Source organism: Lissotriton helveticus, chromosome 1_2 (assembly GCF_964261635.1).
Source record: "Lissotriton helveticus chromosome 1_2, aLisHel1.1, whole genome shotgun sequence".
NCBI lineage: Eukaryota > Metazoa > Chordata > Amphibia > Caudata > Salamandridae > Lissotriton > Lissotriton helveticus.
In genome coordinates, this window is record NC_136058.1 from 26,855,871 (window position 1) to 26,874,958 (window position 19,088).

Sequence of the window (19,088 nt, forward strand, 5' to 3'; positions counted from 1 at the left end):
AATTGTGAGTGATCAGATGTAGGGTAGCTCTGAGAAGAGCTTTTGGGTTTATGGTACATTTAGGTACTTATAAGTAGGTACCAATGCACAGTCTTAAATTCAGAGTGAAAATTCTGTTGCCCTCATCTGTGAAGTGAACTCCATCTCCTCTGTAGATATCTTGCATGTAGTAACGCAAGTTATTGTTGTACAGGGAGCCCATTCCATGGTCTCTCATGTAAGCTGAAACAGATTTGTTTACATGCTTCCTCGATTTCTCAATTTGTGGACAAAATTGGTTCGACCACCTCCATTTTTGTCTTTGGCATATATTTGAATATACCAAGGCAGTCTGAGGAAAAAGTGCCATCAATTGCTCAAAGGTGTCCTTTAAAAGCATTTCCAGACCTACCCCAGTCAAAGTGCCCAAATCAATACCTCCACAGTGCACAATTAACAGGTCAGGTTTTGGCAAATGCATAAAGGTTTTCACCAATGGTATCAATTGGTGACATTTTAATCCTCTGTGGCCAAACCACTTAATTTCCACATCTTGTAAATTGAGGTTAGGTAAATTCCTGTTTTCAGCGTACCTCTGAGCCCAATAGATGTAACTATGTCCAACAATCCAGACAGAAAACATGGCGAGAGAAGGTTCTCCTGCAGTCAGATGAAGTGTGGCAATGAAATGGCAGTTGAAAAAATGAGAGTGTAAAATGAAAAAAACTGAGGAGTTTCTGTGTTAATGAAGCAGTAAGAGTGATTGGTGGATTTTGATTGCTGAAAACAGAAAGTTAGGGTGCATGGATGAGTTCGTTGAAAGATGTATTTTGAGTGGCGAAGAAAAAATCATTAAATGAAAGATTGCACTGGATATGCAGGTGCACTGAGAGTTCAGAGTTCAATTGCAACATTGTTGTGTGAACTTGGAAACACCAGAGGTCTTGCAAGAGGTGGTTGCTATGCAGAAAAAGCAGAGAGGGGGCAGAGGGGGGAAGGGTTTTGATTTGAAAAAAAGTGAGGGAAGAGTTTTGATTGGGTGACATGAGAGATATGTGTGAAGAATTACAGCATTTCTGTGCTTTTGATAGCTGCAGACTCTGGAGTGCATACCTTTTGCTCTGCTGAAGACAAATTGGTGTGTTTCTGAGACTGTTTTGAAACTCAAAGTATTTGCTAAGGTGAGAAAAGATTTCTTTAATTTAGATAGAAAATAGTGTGCTTTAAGGAGAAAATTATGAAGAAAGTTGTGTTTTTCAAATGTTGGTTTGTCTCAAGTGTTTTACAAATAGATTTTGTTTCTTTGAGAAATTGTAATTGGAGAAAATGTGAAGTATTAGTACTGACAGGGTTTTTATGTGCATAGGAGCTGTGGAGTGTTTTAAAATTATGACTTGTAAATCGTTTTTGAGGAAAAGCAATGGTTTTAATATTGATGACAAGGACTTAATGGTGTCTGCTTCTTTATAAGGTAATTGAGAGTCTCTGATGTTATTTTTCCCATTTCAATGTAAGAAGTTTGTCTGTGGAGCAAATTGCTTGTAAATATGCTCCCACCTGTGCATGGCAAATTTAGATTTTGAATGTTTGCGTTACATAGGCATGTTAAAGGTGACTGAAACATGCTGCAAAGGCAATCAAAAAACGCTTTTATGTGTCTTAAGGACATTTTAAGTCATTTCCCCATGTGCAGTGTTTTCAAATTATGAGTTGAAAATCGTTTTTGAGGTAAAGGAATGTTTTCAAAATTTATGTGCGCCATATGCCCCCAAATTTCTTTTTCAGGGGTGCAGCAGGGTGTTCTTGAGACACCCCTGCACCCTCGGAAAAATTCGTAATTTGCGAAGAGGTAATTGCTAATCGCAAATTGCACCTTCATTCCTATGGGCCTCCTGCTGCATGGAAATGAATGGGCAATCTTATTGCTCAATGTTATAAATATGAAACCACCCATGAGTGGTTTCATATTTATAACATTGAGCAATAAGATTGTTTATGTTCCACTCCAGGCGATACTGTGATTGATTTTTTACTTATAAACAGTACCCTGTCTTTGCTCTCGCTCTTTGCCTGATAGACACCCCTTTCACCCTTATGCTATCTTTCTATTTCCCTCTTTTTCATGTACGACACAGGCTTGTGTCATGTGATTATGAATGTATTACTGAATTGAACATTGCTTCTTTATAAAATAAAATCCTTTCCCGGCTGGGTTTGGAAATTTTATAACAAGTATAGTTTTCCATTGTGTCTCTATACAGCATTGGTTTATTGATTTGGAAATAAGCTAAGAACCGTTTTGTTCACTATAAAGAAAAATAAAACAGCCAACTACTTTATCGAGGCTTAAGCCAATAGGCAAGCTAAATAATAAAAACTTGACAAATAAGTCAATGAATTGTCAATGAAATGCTAGTACTCAGCATATCAAACATGAAAAAGGTCTATGACATAACTGTGTATGCAAAATAAGCTGCAACAGCCTCTAATAGGAAGTCACCGTCTTCATCCGAAAAGAGTTCAGCCATCCAATTTAAAAGCGGAAAAGAACATACGTGCTCTCCCAGCACCGGATCCTCTATCACCATCAGAGGACAGCTCGGTGGGTTTTCAAGAAAGCTGTGTTCCAAGAAAGACTGTGTTGCCGCCAGTAAATTCCAGGGACAATTAGTCCATGCATCAATGCCACAGCCATAATCCTTTCGCCAGGACAAACCAACTCGTGAGTAATGATAGGACTCATCAGCTGATTAAAGTCGACGTCAGGAGAAACCGGTCCGCAGAGACACAAATCAATGGCCCAATCGAAATCACAGGTCAGGCAGTGAAATACAGGCTGGACACAGGTGAAGTAGGAGAATCGAAAAGATAATCCATATGCCGTGCTTAATATCGCCAACGGCATTGTGCCATAATATTCAAGCATGCGATTGCGGAACAGCGTCAGCAGCTGCAGGGCGGGAGCTTGCACAGGAGGGACATCCATATTTAAAAATGTAAAAAAGCACAAGAGCGTCCGCTGGTAATGCAAGTAAAAATGGGAATCCACCAAGCACAGTGGAAAAAATAGAATGAAAGAAAGCAGGGATGACTCAAAAGATTTTCTCAAATGAAGTCACGAGACCACTGGTAACAACTTTAAAAAAGTGCGCCAGGCCCTTTGTGGAGGACGCGTTAAAGATAGTCCGAACCATGTCGCTGAAATGCAAAGGCGAATCAGTATTTAAAAGGGTCTGCACCTCTGTACGGGTGTTCGCTATGTGAAGCACGAAAGTTTCACGGGCCGAACTCAAGGCCACCTCTCTCTGAGACAAAAGAGCTCTTATTCTTGCCATGCCGTTGAAATCTGTTCCCAAGGTTGGTATTTGTGGCCAGATTGAAAACTCCCTATGTTCATGTGTGGGAGGAAATAGAACATTTCTGCAGCAAATAACCTGTTCACTTACTGTTACGATAAAAGGAATACTTTTAATTAACCCAGAACAATCTTTATTATTGAGCATCAAATAACTACCATTTTCCAACAACTTGAACGTGGGGATGATAGCAGGAACTGGCCTGCCTTGCAACACGCAAGCCATATTTGGTCGGTGTTTGTTGCATGAACCGTGTAACTGTATGTGCCTACACATTAGTGAATGATCTGGCGTCTTAGTGCATTCCTCTCCATTCAGATAAACTTCTTGATCATCTTTGAAAATCTGTATGTGTATGGAAGCGACCAGACCTCATGAAGAAAACCACTACCTAAAGGTTCATAACGACCTATTGGTATATATTTCATACAATTTGAAAACTTATATAAAGCAAAAGGCAGCGTTATTAAACCGTGGATAAGGCACGTTGCCAAAGCAGCCAACCTTTTGGATTTATACTGGAAATGTTAAAGGAAGAATTACGGAGTAGGGCCTGTAAATCTTTAGTGGACAACCGAGTAAAATTACTCCAACCATCATATTTTTCTAACTCCGGGATAGTAGGGGTGTTTAATTTTTTAGAAGTAGGCAATCCAAAGCATTTGGTCTGGGAAATTGTTTCATTCACAAACAACATATGATTTGGGATGAGACATGCACGGTGCAAAGCCTCAGTGCCTTGTACCTGCCAGGTTCGTGAACCCCAAACTGATGTAGATCCTGGATATCTTTACACTGTGTTAAGTTAGCATGGGTTCATTACTGGTTTAAACGCCATTTTTCCTTTTTTGCAACTTCTGCACACGACACTTAGTTGTTGCTTTAGCTTTCAGCCTACCTGCGTCAAGATCTATGCCTGCTTCAAGCAGGCGCAGGGTTTTGATGCAGCTTTGTCCTATCTGATTGTAAATGCGGCACACCGTGGGTGGCAGAGCAGCGGTGCACGTTAACTGGTGCATCCCTGGGGATGTGCTAGTTAATATAAATCTGCCCCTTTACATTTAATTATGTGCAGGGGACACAGAGTCGGTGAGGTTTATCCAAGGTTAAGAAGAGATTAGTCCTGTTCAGTGAAAAATTGGAGATAGGCTTCACCTCCTAGGCTCCTCAGCATCGTTGGACATGGTTAAATAATAGCTGCAAAATGTTACTCTTGTTAAACAATTTTACTATTATAATCTCTGAGATTTGTCTCTTACTCTGCAACATCTCATTGTAGTTATCTTTCTTTAAAGATAAAGACAACATCAACATGAGCGACAATCAGCAATCAGTTGATTTCGACCTCATCATTGAACTCGTAATTGAAACATCAGTGGATGTTGATCCCTTGGATGATTTCAATCCTGAGGATGAAGAAGAACGTGATGAGGATGCAGATTTGTCAGAATTGTATGACATAGGATGGGAAGCTGACGTGCTTGAGCCTATGGAACTATAAACATTTATTTTATGAATTTATAATAAATAAAAAGTAAATATTTAAACCGTTTAATTTAAAAATAAAGACACCTTCAAAAACAGGTTATGTGTAGTATCTTCAATAAAATATTAAAATATGGTCATAAAATTAGATCAAATTCATATATAAAACAGCACAGGTAAAATGAATATAAATTCCATTTCTTTTCTGCTATTTCTGTATTCTAAATTTGCCATGTACAAAAAAATGTTCTATGTAAAAATGTTAAGTAATGTGTTAAGTTTTTGATGACTGTTATTAATTTACTGTTGGGTAATAGTGGTTAATAACATTTTTTATTATATTTTACCACAGATTCAACTGCAGATTATTTCAAGATTTTAGGATGCCAAGCAAAGAAAGAGTGAGAAAGGCTGCAAAACGTCAAAGACAGCAGGTGAATGAAAAAAAGCAGCAGTCCTCTAACAAAAAGATTTGTCAAGTCACCAAGAAAGCACCGGGTAAAAGTACAAAAACATTCATAAGAAATATCTGTAGTAAAAAAAATATTACTACAGAAAATGTTTCAGTCCAGAAAAGGAGAAGCAATTCAAACGGTAAGGAAAGGCCAATGAAAAATGTTACTGCTAGAGTAAGAGATAACTCTATGCATGAAAGTAGAAGGAAACAACAGTTTAGGGACATTCGTAAACGAATGTTCCGCAACAGGATAATTGGCAATTTGTTAACAAATATTAAGAAAGGTCAACAGAAAGTGTTTTTTTATAAGAGAAAAAAAATAGTTGAGAAAGTTATTGATCAGGCATTTGAAATTAAACGTAAGTTATTTATTTTGACAATCAATAGAATTAGGAAGCTAAACAAGGCAATTTATGATTTCAAAAGAAATAGTAGATGGAAGAGAATAGTTAATCGTAGTAATTTTTGTGAAGTTTTTTCTGGAGAATGGATGCATAGTTCAAGCTCTGAGGCATTTTTTAATGAGGAGAGTTATTTCCAGGATAATGATTTGGTGCATGCAGTTGACACCAGTGGTCGAGCTTATGAAGTGAAAGATGGTTGTCCAGTTGAAAAAGAAAAACTTGTGACAACAGAGATAGAAGAGGTGCTAGGTAATGAGGTTTTAGGGAGACGTCCTAAGGGTCCTGTGTACACCTGGAAGTGTAGTAGTATTTGCAGTGTACGACAGGATTCCATCAATTTGCTTTGTGATTTTATACGGTCATTTAATAAGAAAAGTTTGAAGCAGAAAATGAAGTTGTTGCAAGAATTAGATCCTTGCAGAGTGAGAGAAGTGATAGGTTTGCATGGTCATTCACTGGCTTGTCTTTCCAGGAGAGTATGCCAGAGTGTTTTTCATCATTTCAGGATGCTAGCAGTGCATCATAATAAAGTGAGGAAATTAGTTAGAATGTTGTATTATGCTAAGAGTCCAGCAATTATGCTAAAACAATTATGCGCTGCTCTTTTGCATGGTTCTGAAATAGATGTGAAGAATATATGTGAAGAAATTGAGTTTTGTTACTTTGGAAGTAAAGAGGAGAATGTTGAAATTGACCAAGAAGAAGAGAGTAATGTGGAAGATAGTGTACAGGTTTCCAGTACAGATAATTTCCAGAGGGAAATTGCGACGTTTGAGGTGAAATCAAGTGAGAGGCCAAATTTCACTTGTGTGTGTTGTCGACGCACTTATTATAAGAATCAGACTAAGTTAGTGGATTTATATGGAAAAAGTGAAAGGGAAAATAATAGCGAATGGAAGGATTTTACAACATACTTGATGGTAGAAAATTGTTTTGATTTGGGATTGGATCAACGTGTGTGTACTTATTGTTGTAACAAATTAAATCAAAACCAGATGCCTTCTAGAGCAGTTCATAATAATCTGGAATTGGTTGAGATTCCTTCTGAATTGAAGGATTAAAATACTTATGAATCTATTTTGATTCAAAGTATCCATCCCTTTCAGGCTATTGTAAGAATGGAGCCAAAGACAGGGAAATTGCCTCCATCAGATTTACAGAGAGGATTAAAGGGAAGAGTTGTTTATTTGCCTCTAGATTTGAAGAAAAACATTAACACAATTGGAGTAGAAAAAGTGGAAGAGGAACCTCTTGTTATCTTAGTTAATGGGGTTCCGACAAAGAATAAGAAAATATGGCAAGATTTAGTAGATGTTAGGAAAGTCAAAAGGGCAACATTGTATTTGAAAAAATATAATAAATACTATAAAAATGTATATGTTGCAGAAGAGGAAGTAAGTGAGGAAGAGGATAGCGATTTGTGTGCTGGTCAAATTGAGAAAGTAGAACCCTGTACTAGTGAAGAAATATATGAACATTATAGTGTTCATCCTTTGCATTCCAAGGAAGTCATGGGGAATGCTATTGAGTTGTTTCAAATGAAACAAGCGAAAGGGAGTCCCATTAGTGTTTGGGAGGAAAGTTTGGAAGCTCGGTGTTTCCCACAGCTTTTTCCAACAGGTCAGGGAGGAAGATATGATGAGCGACCTCATCAAATTCCTGCTTCTGAATACCGGACTTTGCGATTGTATGCAGGAGATCCTAGGTTTCGACAATGCATTCCTTATTTGTTTCATCTCCTGTTTGAAAGCGATCTGTCTTGACTGTCATATGCAGTGAACCACATCTTGAAAAGTGGTATACACATGCAAAACATCTCGGCAAGTGACTTTATGGATAAAGTCAATGTCCAAGACAGTATTTTGGATTCTCACCTGATTAATCTCATGGCGTGTCAACGTGGTACTAATGAGTACTGGTACCGTCGTCATGGTGATTTAAAATGTATGCTGAGGAACTTAGGAACTCCCACATGGTTCCTCACTTTGAGCTGTGCTGAGTATGGCTGGGAAGACTTACTTGAATTTCTACGAGAGGCAAATGCTAACGTAGAAAACATCGAATTCAAGACACCCGGAGAACTGTGCTCTTTGGATCCAGTCAATGTATGTAGGTACTTCAATCATAGATTTGAAGGTATGATGTCTTTCATCATGAATAAGAAGAATCCACCTCTTGGAGAGGTGTTGGATTTCTTCTGGAGGAAGGAGTACCAAGCAAGAGGTGCTCCTCATATACATATGTTGCTGTGGATCAAGGATGCACCTAAATTTGGAACGGATGCAGAAGACTCAGTGATGAGTTTCATAGAACAGTATTCTACGTGTGCTGTTCTAAACGCAAAGGAGAAAAAAAGCCTAAGAGAAAAAGTTCTACGTTTCCAAAGCCATCGATGTGGAAAGTACTGTCGTCGTAAATTCCGGAACAAAGACAAGTTCTACACCAAATGTCGTTTCGGCTTTCCACGACCGGTGATTTCTAAAGGAAGAGTGAACAGTTTGATGTCTTCGCTGCGACATAATGTGATGAAGAAATCACCTAAAAACACATACAATTTGAAGAGGAACGAAGAGTCTAAGTACATCAACGACTACAACACGGTGATTTTGTCCATGTGGAATGCTAACATGGATATACAGTTTGTGGCTGATAACTGTATGGCTGTGGCTCGGTATGTGACATCTTACATCACCAAAAAAAAAAAGACAGAATTGAAGGATATGTGGGAGGACATTTCCCATGAAAAGAGCCTCAGCAAGAAGTTGTACAGTTTCAGTCTGAAGATGTTGTCGCATCGAGAAATTGGAGCTTACGAATGTTCTGACCGGTTGTCTTCAGCAAGTCTGTATGCCAAGTCCAGGAGTATCGTTTGGGCGAGTGTTGGTCTTGCTGCAATGCGTAATCGAGTTCTCAAACCTGTGCGGGAAATTGAGTATTTGGCGGAAAAGGAGCCAAACAGTACCGACATTTTGAAGAGCAACATGTTGGATACATATTATCCAAATCGAAGCAGTCACCTCGAGAATGTTTGTCTGTATGAGGTTCTGCAAAATTACATATTCAAGAGGAACATCAAAGAAGATACTGAGAAAGGAGTGTATGCTGTAATAGGAAGTGAGGGATGTCTGGTCAAGCAAAGAAAATGCCACTTGATAAACCATCGAAAATTGAGTGGCGAATCTCCTGAAAAAAAGGAGTTTTTCTATTTAGCACTTTTGCAACTTTTTAAGCCTTGGCGTGCAGAAGAGGAACTGCTTGGAGATTTCCTTTGTTACGAAGACTCATTCAATGCTGCCAAGGAGACCATAGAATGTCCTGCTTTTCCCAAATATGTAGAAATGTTGAATGTGGAAATTGAGCAGGAAGCAACGATTGCAGCCGAGATTGCCAGAGACAGTTCTCAGGACAGTCAGAGTTCTGCTTCATTGAGTCAGGATCCACTAGGAGGACCTCTTATCGAAAATGAAGCTGCCACTGCTATGAATGAAGTGGAAAGAGCCATGGCACATGCTCAGGAGGATGCGGTTAACTTAGAAGAGTTGGAAAGACAACTCAACGTTGAGCAGAGGAAAATATATGACGAACTTACCATGCAAATTGATCATGGATTAAGTCATGACAAGAAAGAGTGCTCATGTACGTCGTTGAAGCCTGTCCGACTGTACGTGAGTGGAGAAGCGGGAACTGGAAAAAGTTTCCTTATTAAAGCAACTTCATGTTATTTGCAGGAAAGGACAGAGTCATCGCTGTCTTGTGTTGTCACCGCTCCAACTGGACTGGCAGCACATAACATTAAAGGGATTACTTTACATCGTTTACTGATGCTGCCAGTGGCGCATGACAACAAATTAGAATATCACAAGCTATCTGGAGATGCTTGTTTTGAAGTTTCAAGAGTCTTGAGGAAAATGAAACTTCTTATCATTGACGAAGTAAGCATGGTTTCCAATGTCATGCTTGCCTTTGTGCATTTGAGAATGCAAGAAGTTCTCAAAACAGAGTATGATGTGTTATTTGGTGGCAAACACATCATTGTTTTCGGAGATCTTCTGCAGCTGACACCAGTGAAAGGGCAACCTGTGTTCAAAATGCTCACGCATGAAGATACCAGGAAGTGCTTAGGGAGCATTGGCAACGTCAATATATGGTTAAACTTCAATTATGCTGAACTGCACGAAAATATGCGTCAGGCAAAGGATGAAGTTTACAAGACTATTCTACAAGATGTTAGAATTGGAAAAGTGACCGAGCATGGGAAAGAAGCTTTACATGCATGATTACTGACAAATTTATATCCAGACGAAGATGTTGTGCCTGAGAATATTTTTCAGAAAATTACTGAGAAAAAATCTGGAATATGTTTGATGCCAACTCTTGCAGAATGTGCCAAATTCAACAACAAAATGTTGCATTTAGAAAAGCAAGAGATTGTGAAACTGGAAGCTATTGACAGAGTAGAGCATATGGGATCAACAATTATTTTGTCTGAGAATCTGAAAACAAAATTGGATTCATTAAAGAAGAGTATATCTAAAACTGCGGGTTTTGAAAAGACTCTGAATGTGTGCTTGAACTGCCGTATAATTTTAAGAAGGAATTTACATGTTGAAAGAGGTCTGGTAAATGGATCAATGGGTAATGTTGTTGATTTTGTGAAATACAGAAATAGAGATGAAATTGAATTTTTAAAAATTAAATTTGATGGCATTGAGGAAGTACAGCTAATTGGTCGTTGTTCTGCTAGATTTTTGCTTGTAAAAGACTTATATGTTCGTCGTAAGCAGTTTCCTGTTTGCTTGGCATATGCGGTGACAATCCATAAATCGCAAGGTTTAAGTGTAGACTGTGCATTGGTGAATATTGGCAGTTCTGTGTTCAAGGAGGGTATGGCATATGTGGCATTGTCACGAGTTAGAACTTTATCGGGATTGTACTTGATTGAGTGTGATGTCACAAACATTTGTGCGGATCTAGATTGTGTTAAGGAATACAATAGGTTAAGAAGAGAGTATGCGCCACATTTGCCTCAGTATCCTTTGTTTGAGAAACGTGTGGTAGGCCGGAAACGAAGAAATGTGACCAATACTGGGGAGGTTGTAGCAAAAAGACAAAAAGTCGATGAACCTGAAATTATAAGCAGAAACAAAAAGGATTCTGTTGAATATGTTGTTGGTTTTCAATTTGAAAACAGTTCTGGTGTCAACTGCTATGCTAATGTAGTGGTTAATGTTTTGTTTTCTCTAGAAAATGTAAAAGAAGAGATTGTGGTCAATTCTGATCAAAGATTTTGCAGTTTGTTACATTCTGTGTTAGAGAAATGTAGCACTGATAGAAGAAACATAGAAAGTGTGTCTGAAATTCGAAATCTGTTAGACAGATGTTCAGGCCAAACACAATTCTCTCAAAATAGTCAGCAAGATTGTCAGGAGTTTTTAATGTATATGCTTGATGTATTGCATGATGAAGGTGTAGATGTAGATCACCTGTTTGGGCTTTCTTATCAATGGCAGCATGACTGCGAGAACTGTAGGGTATCAAGTACTACTAGTGTAGACTCAGAAAGATTTATATATTTAACTTTGCCAGACAGTAAATCAGTCTCTTTTAATAAGCTAGTAAAAGCAGCTGATCACAACATTGAGTGTAGCCAATGTAAATCTGAAATGATGTCCACATTATTTATACGAACATATGGCCAGTATGTCATTTTAATGTTCCAACGATGTAGGCCTGATGGAACAAAATTGACAACTTTAATTAAAAATTTTGTGGCTTCACAGTTGTCAATATCAGGAAGGACTTTTGTAACTGTAGCAATTATATATCATGATGGTCCTTCAATAACATCAGGACATTATACAGCTTATTTAAAGTGTAGAAATGGCTGGTCATTCTGCAATGATTCTGTTTTAATTTTCAAAAAAAAAATGCCGTATGACCTTAAAAACTCTTACCTGGTGTTCTTAAAACCAAAATTTTAGGGAAAGAATCTCAGGATGTGCTCTGAGGAATTTCGAGAAGTTCTAATGGCTCCTACACGATTTGGCCTTGAGGATAAGTGTAGTACAGAGACATAACTTCGTACCATAACACTGGACGTCATGGAGAAATACGTGCACTTTGAATGAGTTCAGAAAAACTGTTTCTTTTTATAAGCTAATTGAAGCAGCCAATCAAAACATGGAGTAGAGGGAATGTAAGTCTGCAATGCTGTCTACTGTTTTACATTGCTTTGTGATTAAAAGTGATGTAGAGAATTAAATAATTGTACTAGTCATAAAGGTAGTGTAAGTCTGCTTCATAGTAAGCAGTATCAGTGTGATAGGAAATGTAGAACATGATTGAGCAAGAAGGGGAAGATATTAGTAGTCCAGGATTGTGAAAATGATCTTCAACATTTTAATTGTGAAAGTGGCGGAAATACAACATGACGGGATTGGCTTAAAAGAATTCTAAGAGTTATAAATGGCTCAGACACGATTTGGCCTTGTGGAAACGTGTGGTAGAGAGCGAGAAGTCATTTATTGTATGTAACATGTTTTTGAAAACGATGGAGGTTTTCTTTCAGAAAGTGGCGGGTTGAAAGTAATAACAGCACAACAGAGTGTAAGCTGTTCATAGGACATCCTTGGCCGTCATGGAAAGTAAGTTAACTTTAAGGAGTTCTGAATTCTGATTTGTTATGTTGTATGGGTTTTTTAAACACAATCATTTTGATTGTGTTTTTTTTTCCCCGCTGTTATATGATGAATACCTTCAAGTCACTGTTTTAGTGAAGTTTGATACATTCTGAGAACAGCAAAAATAAACCATTTAACATGTATAATTAATTCTGTTCTGTTTGCATTTATGATGTACATGTAGAACTGTGTAGGAGGCATGGAGAAGGTGAGGCTTCTGTAAGTGTCAAAGTTGTTGCATACAGTACTCATATTCTACGTAGTCTTTTATATTTCATTACTTTCACTGTTTCTGACTGATCTAAATTTTTTTTTTAAAAAGAACAGTAAGTATAAGGGAAGGAAACAGACAGTTATGTTAAAAGAAAGACAGCTATAGGGAATAAACTAGGGATACTGTTACCCGCAATCCTCTGCTGATGATGTCACTGAGCATGTCATGAATGATGTAATATGTGACATCATCAGCAGTGGATTACGGGTAATAGTATCTCTAGTTTACTCCCCTATAGCTGTCTTTCTTTTAACATAACTGTCTGTTTCCTTCCCTTATACTTACTGTTCTTTTTAAAAAAAAAATATTTTTTGGTTCGCTTCCGGTTCGCGTACCGGCGAGCGAACTGGGAAGCGAACTAAGAGAAATAGAGGTTGGCACAGTTCCAAATATTGTACCAATTTTTTAATAACGGGGAGGTAGTTCTGAAAAGAACTTTTTTTTTATTGTTTTTGTTGTTTTATATTTTTTTTATTATTTTTCTGAACATTTTTTTACTTTTTTTGAATTTTTCTGAACAGTTTTATATTTTTTTTTGTTTTTTTTCGGAGGGGGCAACGAAAACGATTCATTGTAAAGGGCTCAACAGGAGCAACAAAAAAAAAAAAGAATTTATTATTTGGGGCGTTTCGTACAAACTTGCATATGATAGTCAATAGCTCTGTTGATCAGAGTGATGCTACTTTCTCCGTAGCAAATGAATCCACTGCAATGTACGCAGACTTGTTTTACTTCACGAAATCTCGTTTGTATATTTGGCACCATCTCCCTGCCCTCTGGTCCCGTTACTTCCGGTACAACAGATCTTCTGGCCATAATAGGGAGATTATCTAGGTCGTTACGAAACTGTGCAGCACTGTAGTTGTTAGGATGCCACCTAGTCATATGGCGATGCATTGTGTAGTTTCCGAAACTGTATTTTTTGTCGGTCCCTCTGGACAGTCTATCTTGACATATAAGGCAAGTTACGTATCTTGCATTTACTTTTTTCTGACCTTTGGGAATTTTGAAAAATTGCCAAATGAAGTTTTCTTTCCGGTGAGACGTCCTGGGCTCCTCAGGCAAAAAGTGCCTCTCTTCGTGCTCTTCCTCCTGTTCCTCTTCTTCCTCTTCTTGCTGAATTATAACTTCAGCAGGCGGTCCACTCTTCCTTGGATGTGGTGGAGGTGGTGGGGAAGCACCAGCTGAAGCTACTAAAGAAGCCATTGCTCACTGGTAACAAAGGGTCTTTCTCTCACAATGATGAAAGTCAGAGTGAGGAAAGAAGGAGGGATTTTCATCATTTGGGAAAAACAATAGTTCTCAACCAATGAAAAGTGTTCATTTTAGATTATATGACCTAGTCTTACATCATTAGGAAACCAAAAGTGAAATGAACCAATGAAAAGTGTTATTACCAAGTCACATGACCTGCTGTGTTTACGTTACGCGCTTTGCAGGGCCTCCCGGTTTGCTTCCAGAAACCTGCGCTTTGCGCCTCGGTAAGCGTACCAGTTCGCTAACGTAGCACGTCATATGACGTATCACACGACAACGCGAAACGTCATGCGGACGGGAGGCGTCACGATGTTGTTTTCTAACGCGGCAGTTGCGGTAAAGGAACGTTTACCGGCTCGCGGTCTATTTCGCGGCATCAAGGTCAGCTAACGGGAAGCTTCCCGATTCGCGAAGCGGGACCGAAGAAAAAAAAATATTAAAAAAAAAATTATTAATAAACATATAAAATATATTTTTGGATTTAAAGAAGAATACATTTTACAGCTACAGATATTAGCTGTTAAAAAACCAATGAAATTCACTGAAAAAACCATAGGTTATAGACCATATATAGTTAGGAATTAGCATTTACAAAACCTTGAAAATTCACTGAAAAAACCATAGGTTATAGACCATATATAGTTAGGAATTAGCATTTAAAAAACCTTATTTTACTCACACAAAACCATTGAAATTCCATATATAGTTAGTTGCACTAACTATATATCGCGCACCCGCAATCCACTGCTGATGATGTCACATATTACATCATTCATGACATGGTCAGTGACATCACTGATGACATCACTGATGACATCTCAAATGACATCACTGATGACATCACTGATGACATCTCAAATGACATCACTGATGACATCATGACACACCAATACCAGTTACTACATACGCACTCACTGATTCCTACGTCTACACACACATTCACTCATTCACCCATACAATCACTCATACGTACAGTCACTCATTATTACAACACTATCATATGCACTCATACACCTATGCAGACAGTCACACACTGCCACTCATCCATGGAGTTACTCACACACCAAGTCAGTCCTGTAAAGAATCAATCACACTTCCATTTCCTCTTCTATACAGTTAAACACAGAACACCATACTTCAGTGACATCACTGATGACATCACTAATGACATCTCAAATGACATCACTGATGACATCTCAAATGACATCACTGATGACATCATGACACACCAATACCAGTTACTACATACGCACTCACTGATTCCTACGTCTACACACACATTCACTCATTCACCCATACAATCACTCATACATACAGTCACTCATTATTACAACACTATCATATGCACTCATACACCTAGTCAGTCCTGTGAAGAATCAATCACACTTCGATTTCCTCATCTATAGTTAAACACAGAACACCATACTTTTCACACATATACTAACACATACTTACTCTCTTATACAATCACTGATACAAGTACACATTGATATGCACAGAGTCACACACCTCCCAGCCAGCCACACACACACTCAGTCTTCCATACATCCACTCATTCTTCAATATGTAAAACGTATTTAAACTTTACAAAAACACACAGACACTAGATGATGTCATCAGTGATGTCATTTGAGATGTCATCAGTGATGTCATCAGTGATGTCACTGACCATGTCATGAATGATGTAATATGTGACATCATCAGCAGTGGATTGCGGGTGCGCGATATATAGTTAGTGCAACTAACTATATATGGAATTTCAATGGTTTTGTGTGAGTAAAATAAGGTTTTTTAAATGCTAATTCCTAACTATATATGGTCTATAACCTATGGTTTTTTCAGTGAATTTTCAAGGTTTTGTAAATGCTAATTCCTAACTATATATGGTCTATAACCTATGGTTTTTTCAGTGAATATATATATATATATATATTCACTGAAAAAACCATAGGTTATAGACCATATATAGTTAGGAATTAGCATTTACAAAACCTTGAAAATTCACTGAAAAAACCATAGGTTATAGACCATATATAGTTAGGAATTAGCATTTACAAAACCTTGAAAATTCACTGAAAAAACCATAGGTTATAGACCATATATAGTTAGGAATTAGCATTTAAAAAACCTTATTTTACTCACACAAAACCATTGAAATTCCATATATAGTTAGTTGCACTAACTATATATCGCGCACCCGCAATCCACTGCTGATGATGTCACATATTACATCATTCATGACATGGTCAGTGACATCACTGATGACATCACTGATGACATCTCAAATGACATCACTGATGACATCATCCAGTGACTGTGTGTTTCTGTAAAGTTTAAATATGTTTTACATATTGAAGAATGAGTAGATGTAGAAGTGTCTGGATGAAGGATTTAGTAGGTGCGTGACTGACTGTATGAGTGAGTGATTAAATGTGTCTCACTGAGTGCATGGGTTAGTGACTAAACTGTCTTAATTTGTGCATCATTATGTCTGTTGTTCTGTAAACTGCTGCATGTGTTGATCAGTAGCTATATGAGTAACTATATGGGTTATTGATTGATTGCCCAAGTATTTGTATGGGAGACTGAGTGTGTGTGTGGCTGGCTGGGAGGTGTGTGACTCTGTGTAGATCAATGTGTACTTGTATCAATGATTGTATAAGAGAGTAATTATGTGTTAGTATATGTTTCAAAATGTAAGGTGCTCTATGTTTAACTGTATAGATTAGAAAATGGAAGTGTGATTGATTCTTTACAGGACTGACTAGGTGTGTGAGTAACTCCATGGATGAGTGACAGAGTGTGAGAGTCTGTATAGGTGTATGAGTGCATATGATAGTGTTGTAAAGATGAGTGATTGTATGTATGAATGATTGTATGGGTAAATGAGTGAATGTGTGTGTAAACATAGGAATCACTGAGTGCGTATGTAGTAACTAGTATTGGTGTGTCAATGGTTTCAAAAATTATACTCTGTATTTAACACTGGGTGTAACAGAGGTTATATTAAAGTGTGAGGAGATGCATTGTATTGTCACATGAATGATATCATCAGTGATGTGGTCATTGATGTCAAATGAGATGTCATCAGTGATGTCATCAGTGATGTCATTTGAGATGTCATCAGTGATGTCATCAGTGATGTCACTGACCATGTCATGAATGATGTAATATGTGACATCATCAGCAGTGGATTGCGGGTGCGCGATATATAGTTAGTGCAACTAACTATATATGGAATTTCAATGGTTTTGTGTGAGTAAAATAAGGTTTTTTAAATGCTAATTCCTAACTATATATGGTCTATAACCTATGGTTTTTTCAGTGAATTTTCAAGGTTTTGTAAATGCTAATTCCTAACTATATATGGTCTATAACCTATGGTTTTTTCAGTGAATTTTCAAGGTTTTGTAAATGCTAATTCCTAACTATATATGGTCTATAACCTATGGTTTTTTCAGTGAATTTCAATGGTTTTTTAATAGCAAATATCATAAGCTGTCGAATGTCAAGTACGTGGTAAGTAAAAACATTTTCGTGTTTATGCACACTGATCTGCTTTGATTGCTGCCCCCCACCCCTCATTTCTATTAGGAGTACTCTCTCTTTGCAGATAGTGAAGGGTAGTTAACGCAGCCCTTTGCCCCCTTTGTAATCCGTCGTGCCTGCTTCTCTCTCCATTTGATTGATTGTTCTCTTTGGTTCATTCTCTATTTACAAACAAGCACAGAGTCGCAATACTCTGTTTAGTCTTTGCAGATAGCGAAAAATCATGTAAAAAAACAAAAGGAATCGAGCAAAATCAGTAGGCCACTAATGGGATCTCTTTTGACCTCGCTAAAATAGAAACATTAGGAACAACCTGTTGAAAATAGCAATGCGTATGTATATAAGCGGCGTTCATTTGTGTTCACAGTACCCCTTGTTGATTGTTTCAATCGAGCATTGAATTGTTCGAAGTTAATTCTCTTAAGGATCTTCTCTACCTGCAAACGAGGAAGAATAGGAATATTCTATCTCCCTTTGCAGATAGTGAAGGGTAGGTAACGCAAGCCTTTAACACGTCGTACCTATTTCATTCCTCATTGATTGATTGATTGTCCGAACATTGACTGTTTGGGAATTAGTTCTTTTTGGAGGTATTCCCTGTTTGCAAATAAACGTAGGAAAATCTTTGCAAGTAGTGAAAGGGTACGTAATGCGGACCGTTCTCCCCCGTTGTAATCTGTCATGCCTATCTACTCCCCACTGATTGATGCACCTTTTTCACCCGGACCATTTACTAGAGATACGTCATCTGGCCCGACCAGAGAGCACCCCTAGTGAAAAGGACATATGCAATAATAACGAAGTGATCACTGTATCCTGTTAACAGAAACTTTACCATGAAACAACCTGGAAAGAAAAAAATAGGAAAACGAAAATCAGTAGGCCACTGATGAACATGAACTTTTATTAAACAACGAACAAAGAAACGATAACATAACGTAATGATAAAACCTATTAATGTCCTAGAAACAAGAAAACGTTAAAATATGCCAGTGGTGAGAGACCAGAAAAACAGTAAGAGAAACCAAATCACCCCTCGCTGTCCCACCGCCTGCCACGCCAAAAAAATCGATAGACTAGGGAAAATGCAAGTCAGTAGAACATCCACCCCCACTCTGGAAACTTCCAAGGTGGGGCAGGGTTCCGGCTACGCCCAGCCGGGAGCAGCCCATATAAGGCAGGTCCTGCTGCCACGCCTCGGCCAGGAGATCCTAACGTAGGGTGTAGCCGAAGGAGAGGCCGAGGCCAGCGGGACCCGGCCAGGGGATTGCCTTTACAACGCTGAACAGTTGCAGGGGGGGGGAATGTCTCCTCGACCCTCCCCTCTCTCTCCCAGTCCGGCCGCGGTGGCCCTTGAGAGTTGCAGGTAGTCCCGCCACATGCTCTTCCGGTCCGACCACCAACGGACGGGGGGCCGAGGCCGACGGGATCCGGCTGCAGCCGATAAACCAAGAAACCCGTTCATGGGGCCAGAGCCAGGGGCGTCCGGCCGACATCCACCGGAAGCCCGGGCCGAAGACGGACGGGACACTTCTTTCTTTTATAATGGCTGCGACAACACTGGGGGGGGATGTCTTGCACATGCCTCCGACCCCCCCCTCGTCCTCATCGCCTGGTCCGGCCATAACAAATCTCAAGCGAGACGCC